Source organism: Melospiza georgiana, chromosome 13 (genome assembly GCF_028018845.1).
Source record: "Melospiza georgiana isolate bMelGeo1 chromosome 13, bMelGeo1.pri, whole genome shotgun sequence".
Classification (NCBI taxonomy): Eukaryota; Metazoa; Chordata; class Aves; order Passeriformes; family Passerellidae; genus Melospiza; species Melospiza georgiana.
In genome coordinates, this window is record NC_080442.1 from 4,489,835 (window position 1) to 4,510,690 (window position 20,856).

The 20,856-nt window shown below is 43.6% G+C and overlaps 2 protein-coding genes across 6 annotated transcripts in view; one reads left to right on the top strand and one right to left on the bottom strand.

The window, feature by feature from the left end:
• HMG20A (high mobility group 20A) overlaps positions 1–14,559 on the bottom strand; it is a 40,112-nt gene extending 25,553 nt beyond the window's left edge. Inside the window, exon 1 of one of the 2 annotated variants that reach the window (XM_058033563.1) lies at positions 14,370–14,559. The gene's annotated coding sequence lies outside the window, so the exon portion shown is untranslated. The other variant, XM_058033562.1, reaches the window with a different exon arrangement.
• A 315-nt stretch (positions 14,560–14,874) lies between these two features.
• The window catches only part of PEAK1 (pseudopodium enriched atypical kinase 1), a 112,036-nt gene continuing 106,054 nt past the window's right edge, over positions 14,875–20,856 (top strand). For all 4 annotated transcript variants that reach the window (XM_058033100.1, XM_058033094.1, XM_058033098.1 and 1 more), the window contains exon 1: positions 14,875–14,970. The gene's annotated coding sequence lies outside the window, so the exon portion shown is untranslated. The remainder of the gene's footprint in view (positions 14,971–20,856) is intronic.

A 20,856-nucleotide genomic window follows, 5' to 3' on the forward strand; every position in this document is an offset into this window, starting at 1 on the left:
CACACAAAACAAGCAACTCATTCTGTCTGTTTTCAGAGAAGATCCATCTTCAGAAAAAAATATGACATGTCAGCTTCCATACATTTTTGTTCTTATTTTCGTATGTTGCCATACAACATAAAACAAGTATGACATTTTATTCCAACATAAAACGAGTTTGAACCCTCAAACCCATCATTGTAGAAGAAATCACAATTTTTAGATAGCCTTAGTTGGGCAAAAGAACAGGCATACAAATCTGAACAACAGAACTGCTATTAGCAAATACTTTCTAATAGCAAGAATAGTGAAGAACTGAGTTGGGCTGTTTGTTTCTAATCTGACCCTAAAACTCTATGGTAACAGTTTAATATCTATCAGAAATTAAAGTTTGGAGGTACATCACACAAAGTGAACCAAAATCCCTTTTCAGCCAAGGCTCTTCTTGCAGTCCCACAGGGTACCATTGATATCACAGGGTGAGATTTGTAAAGGCCTTGGAAACACTCTGATGGAAAAGCTAATAAGGAAAGTGAGCACAAAGGAACAGACAAGTGGTTCATGTAAGCATCAATACATCCGTGGACACTGCTTACAAAACCTTGTCTGGATTCCTGAACAGAAAAGAAACAGAAAAGACAGCCCAGTCCTGCCAAAGCACCCTCTCCAGGAACAGCAGTCAGATTCTTTCACCACTGTTAACAAGATCTGAAAGCTGAGTTCACAGACAAAACGTGTTAAAATGGATACTACAGGAAAAGACTACACCAATAACAAAAATTCAGGAAAATATAAAAAAGCAAACTTTGTGCTCTAAACTAGGCACATGCCAGCACACCGCTCTCAGCACCAAAGGGAGAGATCACAGAAATTTTAAAATAATGAAAAACCCCAGTACTTCCATGGCTCCATAAAAGAATCAACTTAAATCAACCACAGAATTCAGACAAGTTAGAATAAAGCTTTCCTTATACTCATCTTCATCCAAAAGCAAGAAGACAAGACAATAGTTAGCATCATTAATGAAAAACAAAGGAAAAAAACAACAAAATCATAAAGGCACTGGAGTGGTCTGACTGTTCTCCAGTGCTAAGCAATCCATGAGACCCAGAGATGCACATGAGGGATGGGAATATTCAGGCAGAGGGCACATGTTAACACCTGTAGCACAGGTAATGAAAACAGCTCATTTTGGAGCTGAAGTAGCATTGAGAAAAAAAGCATCCATGCCAGCAGTGTGCCTAAATATCCCAGGCTGAGTGCTTGGAACAACAGCAGCACATTTGTAATACTGCACCTGATCCTCAGACTGTCTCCAGCAGCCCAAACAAACTGCTCTGGGCAGTGGTGAACTTCTCCTGCAGCCTCTTCTCTGTGCATCTCCTGCCACAAAACAGGCAAGAAGGCAAACAAGGTGAGGGAAAACCCAAAAGAGCAGAGTACCACTGCCCAGGGCTTGGAGCCAAAGAGCAAAAAGAACCTGGCAAAAGCAAGACCAAGACTTAATCTGCTCTTCCAACTCCCCTCTTCCACAGCTGCTCCTCATATGCTGGAAACAAGAAACTGCAGGTGGGAAACATGCTCCAGCTTTGAAAACTGGAGCTGATCAAAGCACTCAATAAATTTAGCCCTAGAAGAGAATGTAAATCTTTTCCAACAGGTTGATGACTGAACAGGCATGAGGATGGAGGTCTCACACAACACTGTGTCTTCAAGCACTTGCACTTGGAAAGATTCCTAATTTATGTTTAGTTACAAGTGTTCTGAAAGAAATCTGGCATTCAGGTTTGAGTATTTACCATATTTAGCAAACAGCAGATTTATACTGCTTTTACATTTCCTTTGCATGATTTCATTTCTATATATATTTGTTAAGTAAAAATGGTTCCTCTGAGCTAAAGCAGAAATATTATCCCAATACCCCTATATATGGGTAGAGATGTACAGATGGTTAAAAGGTCATAAAGGAAATCTCCCAAAGCTAAGAATACAACCAAACTTCAGAAACAAACTCTGAAGCACTACCAATCTTAACCTTTATTTTGGACAGCTCAACTAATTGTTAGTCTTTGCTTGGATTCTGAGATCTCAAGTTGTGCTGAGACTCCAACCTGAATACACATCATGCAATTCTTACTGCAAAGAGAAATAAGAACTAAAGTCCTTGTGATCCTTGCAAAAGGTCAGCAACACTCTGCTTTACACAGCATTAAACAGTGGGGAAGTGGAAAAACATTTCTATTTTCAAAAGTGCTACAACACGGATTTCACCTCGGTATAATATCATAACCTGAAGTTCATTGCCTTCAGCAGAAACAAAGGCAACTGGTGGAAAACAAGAGTTCAGGCACTACTGTCTTTTTTGATTTGTGGGAGCCTAAACATTTTACAACAGAAGTGCAAGCACAGAAAAGTTGCATTCTTTGATTACCTTTTGCACTGTTAGAAGTAAGCACACAGATTACCTGAGGATCAAATACCACATTTAATCCCCAAAGTTAGCTCAAGAGCCTTCTGAGTTAGACAAGTGCCTTCTCAGTCACCAGCACTCCCTTTTCATTTAAAAAGACTCCTCTGAAAAAACACTCATTTATATTTTGCTCCTCCCTACATCTCCCTAAACAAAGGCAAAAAGCACGATATTGCTTTTTAAACATTTTATTTTTTAAAAGTATGAGGTCTTCAGATTTTATGAAAACTTGAATAATATTTGAGCTTATAGATGTCCCAAGATAAAACATTTATTACAGTAATGGAAGCTTGTTTTTCCTGGTCTTTAGCAGTCTCCCAAACCAGCATATTCCCACCCTGGAACTGTTTCCTGACCTACAGAAAGGGTCATCTATGTATAACACAGACAAAATATGGCCACAGCATTCCAAAGCTCCGTGGTAAGAGCACTAAAAAGAACTCAGCAGGTTCAGTTCACATCTGAACTGAGCTTTGTTTTCCATGACAGAACAGTCAGAAGGAAGGGTTGGGTTTGAGTGAAGCCCTGCCTGGCTGCTGTAAGGTACATCCCCAGTCCCACTGCTGCCTGATCAGGAGCAGCAATGAGGAAACCTCAGAGCAGGGTGCACTGTGTAAATAAAGAATCCTGGCAAGGACACTGCACCAATCTCTCCTTAACACCTCCCATCCACAGCACAGCAAGCCCAGGTCTTGGAGTTTAGCAGGTAGGAAACAAGCAGTTTATTATTTGAAACTGTGCCAAAAAAACAAGCTGAATAGGAAATCCTGTCTGAAATTTCAGTTTGTAAAAATTGAGGCTTTTGACAATTGAAGTGTATTTCATTTACAGCTAACAGTTCAATTAGCAAGAAGGAAAAACATTCACTCACTTCACGATTAAATTTTCTTCTACTCAAGTATCCATGTCTTAATCAGCATGAACTCATTTGTGTTCCTGTTTAAAATGCCTTTCTCAATAACACTTGCTGACATCACCCAATAGCTACACATTTTATACACAAGTATCCCCTAAGCATACAAAAAAACCCTGAAGATTCCAACTAGCTTTGCTGGTTAAGATCCACCCAGCCAAGCACATGCCTAGCCACCACAGCTTCTTTGTCAGCTGAAGGGGAAAAAATGGAAACAATGTGAGAAAGGTCCACATTTTCTGCTATACTGAATTAAACCTACTTCCAGAAATCAAGGAATACATCTCCTGACTGATTCAAATTTAGTGATTCCAAGTTTTAGTCTAAAGTGGCTTCTAGAGGTCCTTTGATCCTAACACCCACACAAAACCAAGGTGAAGTCATCTTCATGGCAGACACCACGCTACACTGTCTGACTCAAATCCTGATCAACACTGATTTAAATCATCAAATGCCCTCAACTGCTTTGGCTTTTTTGCTATGAAGGTTACCAAGAGCTGAAGAAATAAGCACTGCTTATTTTCAGGACACAGACAGTGATGGATGGAAGACAGGACAAAAGCAGTTGGAAAAGCCCTTAGAGTGGCCATAGGAACACAGGTGTATCACACAACACCTCCCCCAGTCCTGACAAAGCTGGAGGGACAAGAGAATAAAACAGCACAGGAACAGAGAGAAGGTTTTCACTGTGTTCATCTGTTAACCAGAAAATCCATCAAGAACAACCTTAGCAAGGAATCCAGGATCTTCCCTCTAGGAAGCTAGAGCTGGACTTCCAACACTGACCCTAACTCAAGACTCCCTCAGCCTCTGAGTCAAGCTCAGGTTTACTCTCAATTCTGAGTACAATAAGCAGTATTTATCCCAATTTACTCAAACCATTTCAACAAACTGTAAAAAACAATGAGGAGCTGCCATTTCCAAGAAAGTCCCACATTAGGCTCACCTCACAGAACCCAACTTCCAGTGATTTCAAGTAGGTTTAACTCAGTAGCAGCTTTAAACAGGTTCTTTTTCTTTTCTTCAAATGGAGAGCTTAGCTCAGGGCTGCTGTGTTTGCTACTCCACTTGTTCAATCTGTCCTTCAAGTGGAAGGCACAGCAAAATGAGCTGCACACACTTTCACAAGATGAAGGGACAGATGACTGAGGCACCAAGAGGATACTGTAACATCAAGCCCTTCATCGCCTATGAGCAAAGGAAGTTCTCATTTCTAGCCTGACAGAGGATATATTGTTATCTGCATGACAAAAGGGCTTTAAATCTTAAAAGAAACAGTCAGCACTATATGAAAAATTGAAGAGACATTCTGTGCCAAAGCTGGATTATGAATCACCAACTAACACTCCTGCCACCAGCAGCATGAACCCATCTCTGCAGTGATACTCAAGCCCTACCTGAATAACTGCTGCAGTAATTAACACATTGTAACCCCCTCTACATTCAACACCCAAAAAGCAATTGATTTGTCAACTGTTTCACTGATTTGACACTTCTCTATTCTTTCAATAAATTGCCACCCTAAGTCTTGTCTGGTTTTGTTGATGCTGTTGAGCTTCTTTGCACTTCATTCACCTTTCAAATGCTAAATTATTTAGCAGTCTCAAGTCACAGCAAATACCAGGATACCTTTATTTGATCTGCAAAACCTCCAATCGCTCAAATTTCTGTATTTTTAGTTACAATGGTATACAAACACATCCACAGACCTGAGATGCTACAAAGCAGTTCAGAAGCAGAGACACTCAAGTCTCAAAACTACAAATATGACAGACACAATTCCTATTACAGACTGAAAACTGATTTGAGTAAAATTTATCCACAAGACAGACCTTTTCTAGGTTAGAATGTATTGCTGCCCTACCACAATCCTGACTCATCACTTGCCCAGAGTCCTCTACTGATCAGTCACTGAAAACACCCAACCAGGCACCAGAGCTAGAGAGCAGCATTTATAGAGCATCACTCAAATGTCTCCAGGAAAATACAGACACTGAGCTGACAAACATTAATGATCTCAGACTTGTGAATAAGAAATTATCTCAATAAAGAAATTGTATTAATAGAGAAAACACACTTTTCTAATGTAATTCCCAGAAGTCTATGGTATAAAGACGCTAAGATAAAAGCTGAAGGCTATCTTTTTTTAAAACATATCCAGCCTTTAGCATGCATTTGAAATCTGTCTTCCCACTCTTCCTCAGTATAAAAATGCAAACCCTTTGTATGTGGTTATTTGAATATAGTACTTTTCCATGTAACAGCAATGTGAGAACAAAAACTTGAAGAACGTGCTGAAAAGTTCCTTGTGATCAGTTATTTTCTGCATGCCTTGCAAATCCTTCCTGATAAATGTCTGCTCTGTAATTCCCTTGAGAAATACTTTGTTGAAATGACTTTGGGACAGAATGCATGTTTTTACAAGTGGCAATAAAATGATATAAATAACTTGCCTAAAAAAATCCAAACATGTAAAGTGTATTTCTAATAGAGAAAACTGAAGTAAGCCATCTGTAACAGAGTTCACAGCTTTTCATACTTGCAATGAACTTTAAGTTTTTCAAGGTTAAAATAATATTAACAGAAAAGATTTCTCAAGTAAGAAAAGTATCTTTGATATTTGGAAAATTTTCACATCACTACACATTCAAAACAATTCACATAAAGTCTCACAGTCTAAGTTTAATATGCAATTAATAATGTTACAGGCTTTTATATCCAAATATAAACAGAAGAACAATCTTATGTCAAGACAAAGACCACTTGGGTAAGTTTAATACAAATACCTGCAGAGTTTTTGTACTTCCAAAAATTTCCTGGGCTGGAATTAGAAAAGCTTATTTCCTTATAGAAAAGCTGCAGTAGAGCCACAGGAACAGGCCAGAGGGGATGAGTGTGATCACTGTGACCCATTTAACACCAGGCACTACCCTCTGCTAAAAAACAGCAACACAGAGGAGTTCCAACCTTCATCGTGGTTTTAAAAGAAGCATCACTACAGCAGCTGCCCCACGTGGCACTTATGCACACAGTAAATTTGTACAACTTCTCACTGCAGCTGTCATGGAGATTTTGTTATCATTTCACAGGTTAGGCCCTATAAGCTAAGAGCCTGTATCAATAAACTCTGATTAAGTTATTTGATAAATGTATCATTTCAAGAAGTTAAAGCTGCACCTGCCTGTATTTTTAGGAGTTAAAATATGCCTTAAACTCACATTCAAACTGATCTTTCTCCAGTGTGCTAGCAACCCTTCCTGAATTCCAAAGCAGCTGTAGCAGTGCCAGCTGCAGCAGACACATGTTCCACCTTGCCTGCTCAGATTCTTCTGTTCTCTTATTTATACCCAAGGCTTAGCTGCTCAAGCTTCACTAAATGCTAATGTTCCCAAGCTGGATTATCCTGTCACCTCCAGTTGTAGTTATATTGCAAAAGTTCTATTGTCATTCCATTGCAAGGGTTCCATATTGCTGGAGTTTTGCACCTCCTTGATGTTTCTTGTAGGCAGCTCCTCCAGGCACTGACTCTTCCCTGTCCTCACAGCAGCCAGCTGACTCCAGCTCCCCTCAACCACCCAATCCACTCTTTTATAACACTCTGCTGATTGGCTACAGCTGTGGCCTGTTAAAGTCAGGCCTGCTCCTAATCTTTAATAATTAACCCAGCTGCAGCTCTTTAGGGGATAAGATTACATTCTACACCACCTTCATTTACCCATCCTGTATCCCCCTACAACCTCCTCATGTCAATGCTGTCAAGGAAACTTTCCCAGCCCACACCTGTCCAGAGCTGTGCTTGTTCTGATGGCACCAAATATCAAGTCTGGTTTGCTTGAGTACATTCTTTAAAAACAGAAAGCTGAACCAGGTTAGTCAACCACAACTACTGAAAAAGCACTTGTCACATTACCTCTCCACAAATAACCCACAAGTTTTAAATTGATGGCATTTTGTTCAAAACCATCAGCAAGCAGCATGAATCACGCACTATCTGTTACTTGAAATTGACATTTAGAAAGCAGGGATCAAACTAATATGATTCAGAAGCTTTTCTCTCACCTTTTTCCTATATTTGGAGCTTGAAGAAAAAATATTTGTGCTTCTACATTACAAGTACATGTTTGGCGTTAGTGAACAATTTACAGAATCCTGGTGATGTCACACAATTTATACACAGCTATCAACTGACACAGAATGGGAAACCAGCAAAATACTGGTGGCCTGAAAATTGTATTTCTCTAAGGCTCAAGCTTTGCATTTTTTGATACAACCTAGATTTTGATAGCTTACAAAGCAGTAACTTGCTGCTGCAAAGAGGAAGGTCTTGCCCTCTCCCCCCTTTCTCAGCTGGTTACAGCTTATTGGACATTTCACAGAGCTACTGAACTCCCTAACCCTTCCCTTTGGGAGAATCCCAGGGAAGTGAGGAGGCTCAGCATCTCCAGCTAGGCACAGTGGAAAGGAAGGGCTCAAAGAAATACCAGAGCTAATTGAAAAAGAATGTGCATGGGAACTCCCACTGCCATGCGTGGTGAAGTCATATCAAGCTTGAAGAGCCACCTCCAATCACCCAAGATAACTTTTTGGATTTTTCTGCCAGCAGTGGGCTGCAGTTCTCACAAGACATCAAGAGAAGCATCCAGAAAGATCCTCTGGCTCCATGAAGACAAGCCAGGGGCTGGAAGGTGCAGACACCAGCTGTCCACTGCCTAAGGCTATGGTTTCACTGCAGCCTAAGCCTGCTGAGCTACCAACTACTCCTAGAGCATCATCTTTCAGCCTGGCACCTGTTCCCTGGACAAATCACATGGTGGTTCAGCCTGCTGAAGAAACAGAGGAGCATTTAGTTCATTTACCAAATTAGTTGATGCCAAATGAAAGGGTGAAATGGCTCGCAAAGGATCCAACAAGCAGCTGGCAGGAGAAAAAGGGATGTGAGTAACACAGCCAGGAGTTAGGGATGTACATTGCTCTAACTCCACAGGCTGCGATTCAGCTCTCCCTAAAATTCCACTGCTGCCAGAAACAAAGAACATTTGAAACTATTCCAGTAACAGAGGGCCCCAAAATAGTCTTAAGTGGGACAAAATATGATTACCAAAAAAAAAATTAGGGCTATATCATAAACTCACATGTCTTTTTTCCCCCTTTCCAATCTAAAGCAAACATTTATTCTCCAGATGAAAGATGAGATTCTTCCCCATAAGTCTGGAAAAAGAACTTCAATTCTACAATTGTGATTAATTTCTTCTTATTATTTATTATACTGGCTTGTCATATCTTACATGAATTTCAGCAATTTCTTATCTTAAGCTCAGCAAAGAGTAGTTGGAGTCTATTCTGTCATGTTTCCCACATATTGATACAGTGAGGATCAAGTCAAATATTGGTTATCTCAATTTCATTTCAACAGCAGCATGAGTCATATGCAATAGCAGCTACAGCATACTGCAGTAAATGCACCCAGAGCCAGCACTCTGCTCCAAAAGATTTTAGGAGGTTACCTATGATAGTTACTGACTAGTTGTCAGGGTTGGAAAAAAATGCATTCCAATATGCCAATATTTCAGGACTTTTGGAGACTGAACATTTGCTCCTCTGCTCTAGAAATCCCCCAGAATTTGTCATTATGGAGATATTCCAACCAGATGTTTGTATATTTGAAGAGATGGTAGCATTAAACTGAATATCCTACTTCAGTAAATCTTACTTTTTTATCCTTTAGGTATCAGAAGGTGTCTTTGTCAATGTCCTGGATAAGTGAAAATTCAACCAAGGCAGACTGTTCTTAAAGTAAGACGGGGAAAACTGGGGCAGAGGAGCAGCACCATACCCAGAATACAAGCAAGGAAACAACACCCCTAAAATGACAAACTACAAACTTGTACTCCAAGCTTTCTTCTCTTACCTCCCTGTGCCACTACCCAGCACTGGGAACACCCTCCTGGCTCCCCAGTTTTCCTGGCAGAAATGCAGTGTTAGCAAACTCCACATTTGGAAGTGTGACAGAAGATTCACACTTTACTGTTTCCAGCACTTTGCTCTGTGTCGATCTGTCTCCTGTCCTGTACAGTCTCATATATTCCCAGAACTTGTTTTGCCACAGCTCTCTCTCCACTGCTTTCCCAGCTATGGAGACTGACACTTCCCATATATTGTTAGGCACAGCACATCCTCCATACTGCTATGGGACACTAATTCTGTTCCATCAGAAACTCAGCCTTTCTGAACATGTAATTATGGCATGGACACCAGCCTGAGATTACTGACCCTATCCATTCTCCCCAAAGCTCTTTCATTTCCATTACTAAATGTTTTGCCAATTACTGGATTTCAGCAAACAATACTCCAAAGTTAAGAAGAAACAAACCACCTTATATCCAAGGCTTTAAAACAGCAGCCAAGGGAATTCCAAGAGGAACAAATAGTTTCTTTCTTAAGTAACAAACACAAAAATTCACAAAAAATACCACTAATTCATGCCATACTACTTACCTGAAATAATAGGAACTACAGAACAGACCCAGCCAAGTCAGACTTGCTTTAACCACCATTTGGTTAAGACTGAGAACCCCTCCAAACAAAGCTTGGCAAGTTCTACAGATGACATTCTGAAGGGCAGTTGAAAACTGCTGAATTTCTTTTGGCTGCAAACAATCCCTCAGACACCACCGTATAATTAAAGCTATGAATTTATCATCTTTTCATACTTGAACACAATAATAAAACAAAAGTAGACTTTTCCCCTGTTAATTCACTAAATTGCTGAGAAATCCTCTGTGTTTTGCACTTGTTAGGGGAAGAAAAAAAATGGAAAAAAGGATCCAGAAATAAATCCTGTCAGTCTTAAGCCTCTTGAAGTCAACTAATAACCAACACTGACTACCCTCACTCTCTTATGCACTTCACACATTTTTGTTGTCAGCAACAAAACCTTCTGCCACTCAATCTTGTGACCAAACCATCCTTTGCCATTTTCATGCTACCCCAGCATCCTGAACTGCAGGGTAAGGGTGCCCACTGCTCACCTCATTACTTATCCCAGCCATGATGCACAAAAGGCACATTCCAATGTCTTAGATTTCCATTCCTTTTACATGAAGAAACAGTATAAACAAACCAAGTCACAGGAATTTCAGAAATAGTGAAATATGAGGTTTGTTTTGCAATTCACTGTATGCCAGGAGAGATGCATGGTCCAAAAGACTGAAATCAATCAGCCAAAGTCAGCTCTTGCCTCAGTCTCCTGCAAAACAGTGCAGGATTGTTTCTTTCTAGGATTAAAATCATTAATGAAGGCAACACAGCACAGGCTCTTTTTAGCATATTTGCTGTTAAAACACTCTAGCCAATGGGTTTTTTTCCAAGTACATCAGAACTTGCAAAAGTAAGGTCTAGGAACAAAAAAGATTTCCTAAAACATTTAGAACTTGGAAGAAACCTGGAAGGTATTCCACAGTTAAATGGTTTTGTTTCCCAGTAACACAGAATGAAGATTTCTCACAAATAAACACACTCAAAAGATCAAAAGCTGTCCTTGTCAAAGTGGTACCAAGCAGACCTTCAGAAATCAAATGTCAGTCTCAGCTTTGCCCCAGCAGCTATGAACAATGCAAGTTATTCCTTTAACAAGAAGTAGTCATCTGTGGGATTAATGTGCATACAAATAGCTTTACCATATACATCCCAACAATCCCATTATGCAAGAGATTAAAACAGACTAGTCTGCTAATGAAATGCTGATCACCAGACCTGGCCCACTGGCAGTGCATGCACAAACCCACATCTGGCTGCTCTGCCCTCACAATTCCAGGTCCAGCACCAGACCACAGGTCTGCACCACAGAACACAGAACATCTGATTTGGAAGGGACCCACAAGGACCACAGGTCCAACTCCAGCAGAAACCAGCAGCTGCCATCAGAGCCAGCAGTGCTGCTGGTGGCACTGACAGGAGGGAGCCACGTCCCCACAATTTGGCCAACACTGCCCACCCTGCCTGACCTACAGCAATAAAGCTGATTTTTAACTTGACCATGTATTGCAAATAACCATCAACCAGCCTTACCTGCCTCCATAAACCAATCCTCTGGAAAAACCAGTGGCTTCTGAAAACAAACTACATCAGTAATTCATACCTTGTGAACACCTAATGTGCGTTTATTGATCGCTCCTCTTGTCTTAAAAATAGCAGAAGCTTAACAGCTTCCATGAACACAAAAAACATTTTCCCTCTCTTTCTAAGGGAAATCATTGAAGTAAAAAACAAAAAAAGCTAGAAGGAATGCAGAAAGCAACTTCATTTTGGGACTCCCAAGCCACTCACATTATAGATTGAAACAGAATTTTATTAAAAGGTACATGAACAACTGGGAAAAAAAAAAGACAACTTTGCTGTATTCACCTACTGCCCTCAAAATTGTAAAGGCATATTCCCTTGAGTCATCCCTCTCTCCCATAGATCATTATCAAGAGTGTCTCCGTTATTTTATTCTCTAACAATTCCTCACAGCACATGCCACAACACTCAAAAAATCCAAGCACAGCTCTGTGTGCACTGCAGCCATGGTGAGCAGGAATACTTAAATTTTTCACCCACAGCCTGGAGAGGGCAAGAATTACAGCAAGAATTCAGAAACTTGGATGAGCCAGTAAGCTTGAGAGAAATTCCACTGAATAACTGGTCCTAAAACATTTCCTATTTAGTCAAGGAGCAGCACTTAGCATGGAAGGCTGAGCCACTGTGGCAGGTGAGGAGACACACCGGGATACTGAGTGACCCTTCACTGAACTTCACTGGAAACAGACACCACCAAAGGTTACAAAGCCAGCCCCGACACATCCGAGCACAATTTTCCCCATTCCTGTGCCCTGACGGTAACACCGAGGCCACACAAGCAAAAGCACAGCTCACAGTCAGGGCTGGCAGCAGCAGCACAGTGAGCTCAGCTCTGGGGCAGGGCTGCCATACCCTGCAAGCCGGAGCTGGGCCAGGGAAATCCCCTGACATGGTGTAAACACTGAGATTCTCTCTCCTTGTGGTTGCTTTACAGCACAGCACCAGAAATCCTTACAGTCACCTTCTAACAGCCAGGTACAGCAGCTGGAGCCAAGCCTCAGGACTAGAGGAACACGATTCTCTCCTCCCTTTTCTGAGCCATGAAAGGTCATCACCACACACCTGTCGCAGACATTTTTCCACAGAAATCCTTTCTTTCAGATTTCTGTGTCTTCTGGAAGGCAGAGGCCTCAGAAGGGAAGGTAAACAATTGTTATCAGCTGCTGTGGAATGCAATAGGATTCACCTTGATTGGCTCATTTTCTATGTTTATAATTAAGGGCCAATCACCAGTGCAAGCTAGGGGACTGAGTCCCTGGACACAACTTTGTTTTAGATTCTTTTCTATCTATTCTTAGCCTAGCCTAGCTGCTCTGCAAACCTCTCTCTATAATCTATTTAGTATAGTAATAATGCATTATATATAATATCTTAATAAATCAAGCCTTCTGATCAAGATACAAGATTCACCGTCTCTCTCTCACCAGCTGCGACCCACTCAGGCACAGTAATACTCACCCTCTGTGTGCCCCACCAGGGGCAACCAAAGGAACAAAAATCCACTTATAACCAGGACAGCGTGGTCAGATCACACAATCTCTCATTTTTCTAACATTTCTGGGATCCTATATAAGAGTTAACTTAGGATTTCAAAGACTAACTCAAATACTGCAGGCACCATTTCTAAGCCAAACTTATCACCAGACCTGTCCCAAACTTCTCAACTTCTATGTCAAGACATGCCAGATTTCTAAGGACAGGGGAAAAAAATTACCAGTTTCCCTCAATTTCCTGAACTCTGAAGTTACAGTATCTGCCACCAAGAGATATAGTTCTAGAAATACTGAATATCTCATCCCTTCTAACAAGCATATGATACAGGTGTGAAAAGCCAAGAGAAGGTAAAACAGCATTTCACTGTCATTTCACTATCTTCAAATAGGTTGTGTCCCTACATATGTGGCCAGGATTAAAAAATTTATGAAAAATAAATTCTTTGTTTTCATCAGCAGTTTATGTTTACACTCCTCAGAAGTTAAGAATGGTCACTTCAGAACAACATACATGTGCTCTAAAAGTGGTCAAGGGGGTCACATACAAGGCAAATAAAGCTACATCACCTGCAGCTTTATGAATTAATGTCGTAAAATACTGTCTATTTCACTTTTGTCTTTATCCTTTCAATTTCTATGTCTGAGTATGTTTCATAACGTATCTATCCGCACAGTACTACGTGTAGATAACTGATAAACCAATAAATTTACATACATGAGAGACGCATGATACCAAGTGTTCTTTATTGACAGCCAGAATAGCTGGAGGCCACTACTCTAGAGAGCAGGAGCTCTTTTATTTCTATTTCCCCTGCCCTTGCTCCTTGCCCTAGCGCTGGTTTTCCAGAGGATTGGAATGAATGGCGCCTCGCAAGGCACGAGGCCTCGGTGTCCCCAACCCCAGGGTCGGGGCTTCTTTCTACCCCCTCAAAATAAGAGACTTGGTTCCCCAGGAACGGGAAACTGAATGTGGAAACCTGGACAGAAGTATGGGAAACCCCCGCCATAATAAATCACCTGCTTGACAAGGCAACGTTAAGTGGGACCTACAGAAAGGACTAATAAATAGAACTAAGGGAGCCATGAAATATCGCTTTGGCGGCACCGTGGAAAGATAAATAATGGAGAACACCAAAAGCCAAGCACTTAGACCCTCATCCGGTTATTCCCCCTCACCCTCCGGCGGATCCCCCAGCCCCCCTCACGGCGGGCCACGGCACCCGCAGCCGCCCGCCGGCTCCGTGCCCGCCGCGGCCGAGGAGGGGCGGCGGGCCCGTCCCTACTGACCTGCCGGCGGCTCTCGGCCAGGGCCGGGGTCGCCGGGGGTGGCCGCGTCCCCTCAGCCGGGTCCCCTCAGCCCGCGCAGCCGCCGCGCCTCCCGCACGCGCACGGCCACCTTACAGCCCCGCCTGCCGGGATCTCTCCGCTCCCGCCTCAGCGCGGCCCTCTCGCCTCCCCCACAGGAGCCCCTCGGAAAAAGGCCCAGCTAAGTCAGGAGCGCTCCCGACTCGGCGTTCGCCGTCCCGCTCCCCTCAGCGGCCCAGCGCGGGGCTGGTACTCAAACCACGCAGCGGGACTACTTCACCACCGCAGGCGGAAGCACATGCTCTCTACACACGCACGCGCGCGAACTGACGGAACGCATTTAAAGGCCCGCGCGCGGTGCACGCCGGGAGTTGTAGTCTTCTCGCGGCGGCTCTCCTGGCCGCCCCAAGGCCACGCACCGCCCCGCGGTGGCGCCACGCCCGCTCGCCGCCGACAGCCAATGAGCTAGCGAGGGGCGGGGCTTCCCGCCGCGGTGCGCGCGCGGGGGGCGGCGCCCGGAGTTGGTTGTTGCGCGCGGGCGCGGCGGTCGCAGCCCCGTCCCGGGAGCCGCGTCCTCGCCGGGGCCCGGCGGGAACGGAGCCCCAGCCCGAACCTGAGCCCGCACAGAGCCTCCGGGGCGCAGCCGCCGCCTCCCCGCGGGAGGCGCCACGGGGCCGGGGAGCCCCTGCCAGGTGAGGGACGGGAGGGGGGTGAGGGACGGGAGGGGGGTGACGGCCCCTCATGCCGTGAGGGGAGGCCGGGGGGCGGCGGCGGCGGTCAGCTTTCCTCAGCGGGGCCGCGGCGGGGGCAGCGAGCAGGGCTCCGGCGGGGCGCGGCCGCCGCCTGCCCGTCACTCCCTCCCCTCGGCTCCCCCGGCTCCCCTCGCCCCGCCGCGGTCCCGGTCGCAGCGGCGCCCGCAGAGCCCGTCTGGCGCCGGCAGCCGCGCCGGGGCCCCCACGGGGCCGAGCGGCGCCCTCGCCCCCGGGCGCGGCGCGGGGCCCCCGGGTGCTCGGCGGCAGCCCCGGGCGCTGGCCGAGCCCGCGGCGCGGCCGGGAGCGTGCGGCGCCATCCCGCGCCCCGCTGGGGAGCGCCTCCGCCGCGCTGACACCTTCGAGGAATTGCCCGGGACGGAGCTGCTGTGGGTGCCGGGTGCGTGCTGCTCCTGCCGCGGCTCTGACCCTGCTCTATTATTATTACGAATTACTGACTCGAAAGGCTTTACGTGTTAGCGCGTACGTGTGTAGCTGCATTCCATGCTCTCGGTCCTTTCTCTCGAAGGTAGTTTTGGATTTGTAGGTGGGTCGGTCTGTTTGGCAGTTTTTGTTGAGGGTGAAGTTGGGGCTGGGCTGGGAAGGCTGGGATTCGCGTGGGACAGCGAGTGAAACGATGTGAATACTTTGCAGTTGTCTGCTACTTGTGGAGCAGCTGGTACCTCATGCAGAATGGCCAGGCTGCTCCGAGGTGAGCACAGGGGCAAGGGGGAATGTCGTCTGGTGGATCTCTGACCTCGGATTTAATAGGGGCTCCTCCTCAGATAGCCTAATTTCTGTTTACTTTAGGTCTTTGCCATCTACTTTTGTAGAGCTCGTTCTTCTTTAACCGCTTTGTAAGTGCCTCCAAAGTTTTTCCCCTTACTTGCTCTGGCCTAAAGGCTGTCTAATGTCTGCTAAAACATTTTATTCTCAGGTATTTACAGAAAAAATAACATATGGAGATATATGGGCATGAAGGAAAGAACACACAGTTGTTTTAGGAACCAAGACTTTATGGAATTCCAATAATTAGGTTCTATAGTTAGAAAGTTTACTTTAACTTGCTTAAAATTGCCAGCTGAACAACTGCCTTTGTGACAGACTGGATCTACTTCCCTCTGTGTGACTTTTGCTTGACTTACAACCTCCTCTAGACAGTCTGAATCAAGGGGTATAGCAGATAGTTGTGAAAATTTTATTTGGTTGTTTGGACTTGTTAGAGCTCTTACTCTAGCTTCATACAGGCTTAAAGCTTCATACAGGTTGTGTCTGTAAAGTAGCTAAGTTGTTTTATCCAGATGAAGCATCTTCCTGGCAGAGTTACTGCTTCGTGTGTTTTCAGGAAAACTTTGTTTTATTCTCTAAAACACAGACCTATGCAAGAAGGAATTACCAGTTTTTCCGTGAGTAACTTTCCATGATTAATCTTCTGTATTCATTTCCTGATGGCTTTACCGTGCTGCTAGGATATCCCATGTAGATGATTCAGTCACAGATTTCCTAAATTACCTTTTTGGACAGATCTCTTTGGCTCAACTGCACTTCCCTCACCTGAGCAGGGGCAGGTGGGGCTCAGGTGATTCCCGAGCCTGGGCAGGAGGTCCAGCTGCAGAACAAGGAGCCAGCAGCCTTTGCTGCCTGGCCTGGCTGCAGGCAGGCACTCTCACTCAGCTGCAGTTCATAATGGATGCAATTTTTGCATTTCCTTCTGCTTTAGAGCATACAGTTTGTTTGAAGGAACAGCATTTCCTATGTATCTGCAGGTCTTATGGCTCTTTCAGTGAAAGAGAGCAAAGAGACAAAATACCATTCCCAATTCTTGGGTAATTTGTGTTTCTGACTTTTCAGCTTTTCAGAAAATCCATTTCCAGGCATGCTTACTAACATATGTATTATTTCCTGTTTACTTTCCAAGTAAAGGAATTGCTTGGAATCAGTCATTTAAAGAAAAATAAAGGGGAGGATGCTGTTTGCCTAAATGACTTCTAAATGTTGACTAATTTAGTAAAATATTATGATAAGTATTGTAATCTATTGATAAGGGTCATAATATTGACAGTTACTGTATCATGCTAGTGATAACCATTCGTGACACTGTTCTGTATCATGCTAGGAAAAATACATATGTGAAAAACTTACTCTAAGTTAACTTGTGAGATGTTTTCTCTACCTTGTTCTGAATTTACACTCCTGTGTGTCTCCTTTCCTTTTCCTGTTTAGTCTTTGCTCTTAGGCTCCCTTTTCCCTGCAGCTGCCTCTCAGCCCGGTTTAGGATCGCACTATCCCATCCCCGCTAGTGGCCCGTGTTTTATCTGCCCTTCTCTCTGAAGGGATCTGCAGCTTTCCTCCTTGTTCTGATGGCTCTCTGATGAGGTTGTGTTTCAGGCAGTGCTAATAGTCCTTTCTCTTTTATTTTTGGATTGTGAGGCTGCTGGAGCAGAGCCCCCAGGGACTGCCAGGTGGGCTCCGAGGTGAGGCGCACTGTCCCCCGCAGCCCCGCGCCGTCCCCATCGCTGCCGGGGAATCCTGCCGGGAATCCTGCCGGGCTGCTCCTCCCGTGCAGTCGGTGTGTCAGAGCTGACATTCGGGTACGGGCAGCGCATTGAAATGCAAATGCCTCGGCTCTGACGGGGAGATGGTGCTGAGCTGGTGGAAAGCGCCGGGAAGGTTCGGGAGTACCTGTGGTGTGAAAGGAAACAACTGACAGGGGAACTAAAAATGTGACTTTCTTGTCTTTCTGCTGTTAACAGCTCCAGATGTTTTTAACCTACTTTGAGTACAAAAATAATAACTTGTAGAACATGTTTTTGTTTAATAATTGAAGCAAAGTTGAAAGAGAGAATGTCAAGTTATTTGCAGCCATATATAGAATTTACTGGCTGTTAGAGGCAGCCAAAAATCACCAGTGAGGGAAATTCCACTCTCCATGTATGTAAAGTCCCCTGGATTTTGGAGGAGGAGCTGTGGAGCCCCAGACCCATGGGAAAAGGCTTTGGGTTCTCCATGCAGGTCCCTGCAGGGGTGGATGGAGCACGTTCTGTGAGTGCATTACTTGGGACAGGCTGCTGCAGGGACCTTGTCTGCAGAGCCTTGCTTGGCATTACCAGTCTTCCCACCTTCCTGTGCTCCCACACAGCTCCTGTGTGAGGACCAGGAGTTGCACTAGGATTTACATTGGCCTAAGGCTGAAATAATTCCTTTGTTTCATATGGATCAGCACAATAATGCAGAATTTCCATTACCATACAGTTTTAAATCAAGAGTGGAAAAATACAGGCTGAAAACTGGAAGAAGAGTTGCTAGTTGACTTTCACTGTTTTAAAACAGGGTGAAGTGGAGCAAGTCAACACTGAGGAGAATGTGACAGCTTTAGAATCTCTACAACATCAGTGACAAGGATAAATGGCTTGTTTTTACTTGGTAATAATTCTAACTAGTTGTCCAATATTTGAGCTGCAGTTTCCATAAATTGTGGTTTAGCGCTGTGGGCTCTGTGTTTTCCAAATCAAAAGCAGAAATTATCAACTGTGTAAGAAATTTCCAGTTTTCCTTTTGCCTGAGATAGATAAGTAGCTGAGTGACTCAAGCAATTTCTTTTCCTATATCTCTTTAAGTGGAGTGGGTTGATTTGAGATTGCCTGATAGTGCAAAATGTGGATAGAGGAAAACTACACAGTGGGTGTAACTCTGAGGTCACCTTCTTTGAATTGAATTTCTTTTGGGATGCATTCAGCTATTATAAAAGTTATCATGTTAGCTCACCAAGTTACAAAATGGATTTACCACAAATGTTTTTGAGTTTGTCTGTTCAGATGACAACAAGAACAACAGGATTTCAGAACCCTTGGGATCCTCAGTCATCATTTATCTCCTCCTAGTAATCACATATTGCTGTGCAGGATGAAGACAAACTCAGTTTTCAGCCATACCTCTTAGAGAGGTGTTTTGTAATCAATCTGTAATGAATTTCCTTTTTTAAGTCTTTGGTTCTGGGGAAGTGGGGGGGGGGGGGGAAGTATTTTATCTACATAAAGTGTAAAAAAATATAAATATTGTCTGGGAAAGGCATTTTAAAATCTTTCCATTTGTGGACTTTATCCCATATTTTCCTTAAGAGTAATATTTCAGTTAAAAAGCCTTACATGTGCTTAAATATAAATGCTGAAAAATGCTCAACTGTCTTAATGCAGTCACTGTTGACTGAAGGAGACATTTTTAGCAAAGTTTTTGAAATCACAGTAAACAAATGGATAAAAATCATGCCAGGCTAAACATTGTAGGCTTCTAGCAATACTTGTTTTAGTAACATCTTGTCTGAGATGCCAGTTCAGTGTGGTGCTAAAAAGTAAGATCACTGACTTGATAAAGTTAGTGCTATTTCAGAAAATACTGCTACTAGCACAGAATTTGCCAAAGCAACCTTATTGGTGTTCAGGCAGATTTGGGTTATTGTATTGTTGGCTACAGGTTCTGTAGGAAGCTGTTTAGTGTTCACAGTTTGACCTTCCATGTTTTTGTAGAACTGATCTCAATCCTAAAATGTTCCCTCTTGGATGCATGCCTGTATTTACACAGGCCTCCCTGCAAAGCTCCCCAGAGGAGGAAGACAGTCTGTAATGCAGGAGATGTAAGTTCTGCATGGATATATTTATATCCAGTCTTCCAGCTCCCAGGGTCTTGCTGTCAGAAAAGCCTTCAAACACATTTAAAAGACATTTAAATCTTGCAGTATAAACATGAACAAATATAGACATCCTTCCATGCTGGCTTCATGTATATTCCCTCTTAGCATAAGTCTCTGTACATATCACAGATGCTCTTATTGTTGTCTCAGCTGCCAAATTTCCTCTTAGTGAGTGTCATTGTTCTGCTTTTATACTTGTTGGTGTCCTTTCTTGGGGCTTCTGTGGTGCAGCAAGAAGGAAGAGCAGTTTTAAAAATGCATAATCTTCCCCCCAAAGTGGCCAGGACATTCAGAAATGTGTGTGAAGGTAACAGAGACATTGCAAATTTCAGTGCCTCTGGAGCTGAAGTTGTCCTTGGGTAACTGTTTAGTCTTTTTGCACCTTTTTCTTCCCCGCAGTTCTGCCTTTCTCTCTACCTTGTTTTAGCCCTGAGTAGCCTTCTGCAGAGTGCCCTTTTAGCCTGTTTGGCATCCTATTAAAATCTCTCTGTAAAGGCTCAGAATTACATCCACGTTGCTTTAACAAAGTTTGAAGTTTAATGCAAATATATACAAGCTCAGAGAGAATAAATATTAGTCCAGGAGTTTTCCACGGGGGAGTAAGTCATGTTGTGTAATTGTTTTTCCATTTGCTTTAAACCTTGCTAATTGTCCTTCTGGGCCTTCCTCATCCAGATTGGGTAGTTTTCCTTAAAAACAGGTTGCACAATATTCCCCAGTCTGAGACTTCTAAGGCTGTAACTATATGGTTAAGGAGTGTGACTCCTGCCATTTGGAATGATCTTTGGAGGAGCTAGTTTATTTAATGACTTCTGCTCTGTAAACTGTAGACATTCTCAGGTTTTAGAAGCAGGGAGACAGCTCCCAGTAAAGATGTAGAGAGTGGGGGGCACAGGAGAGCTGCCAGTGTGATCATTTGCACATGCTGTGATTGTGCAACAGCTTGTGCTATGTTGTAGTCAGTGGAAGAATTCACTGAACTTGGTGTTAAACACGCATCTAACACAAAAATGCTGACTATTTTAGAGCTTTATAGATGCAAAGTTGCATTTTCATGCTGTGATTTTTTTTTTAATTTTTACATTTGGAATATCAGATTATTAGCAATAATTCTCAAACCTGCTCTGCTGCTAATGAAGTTG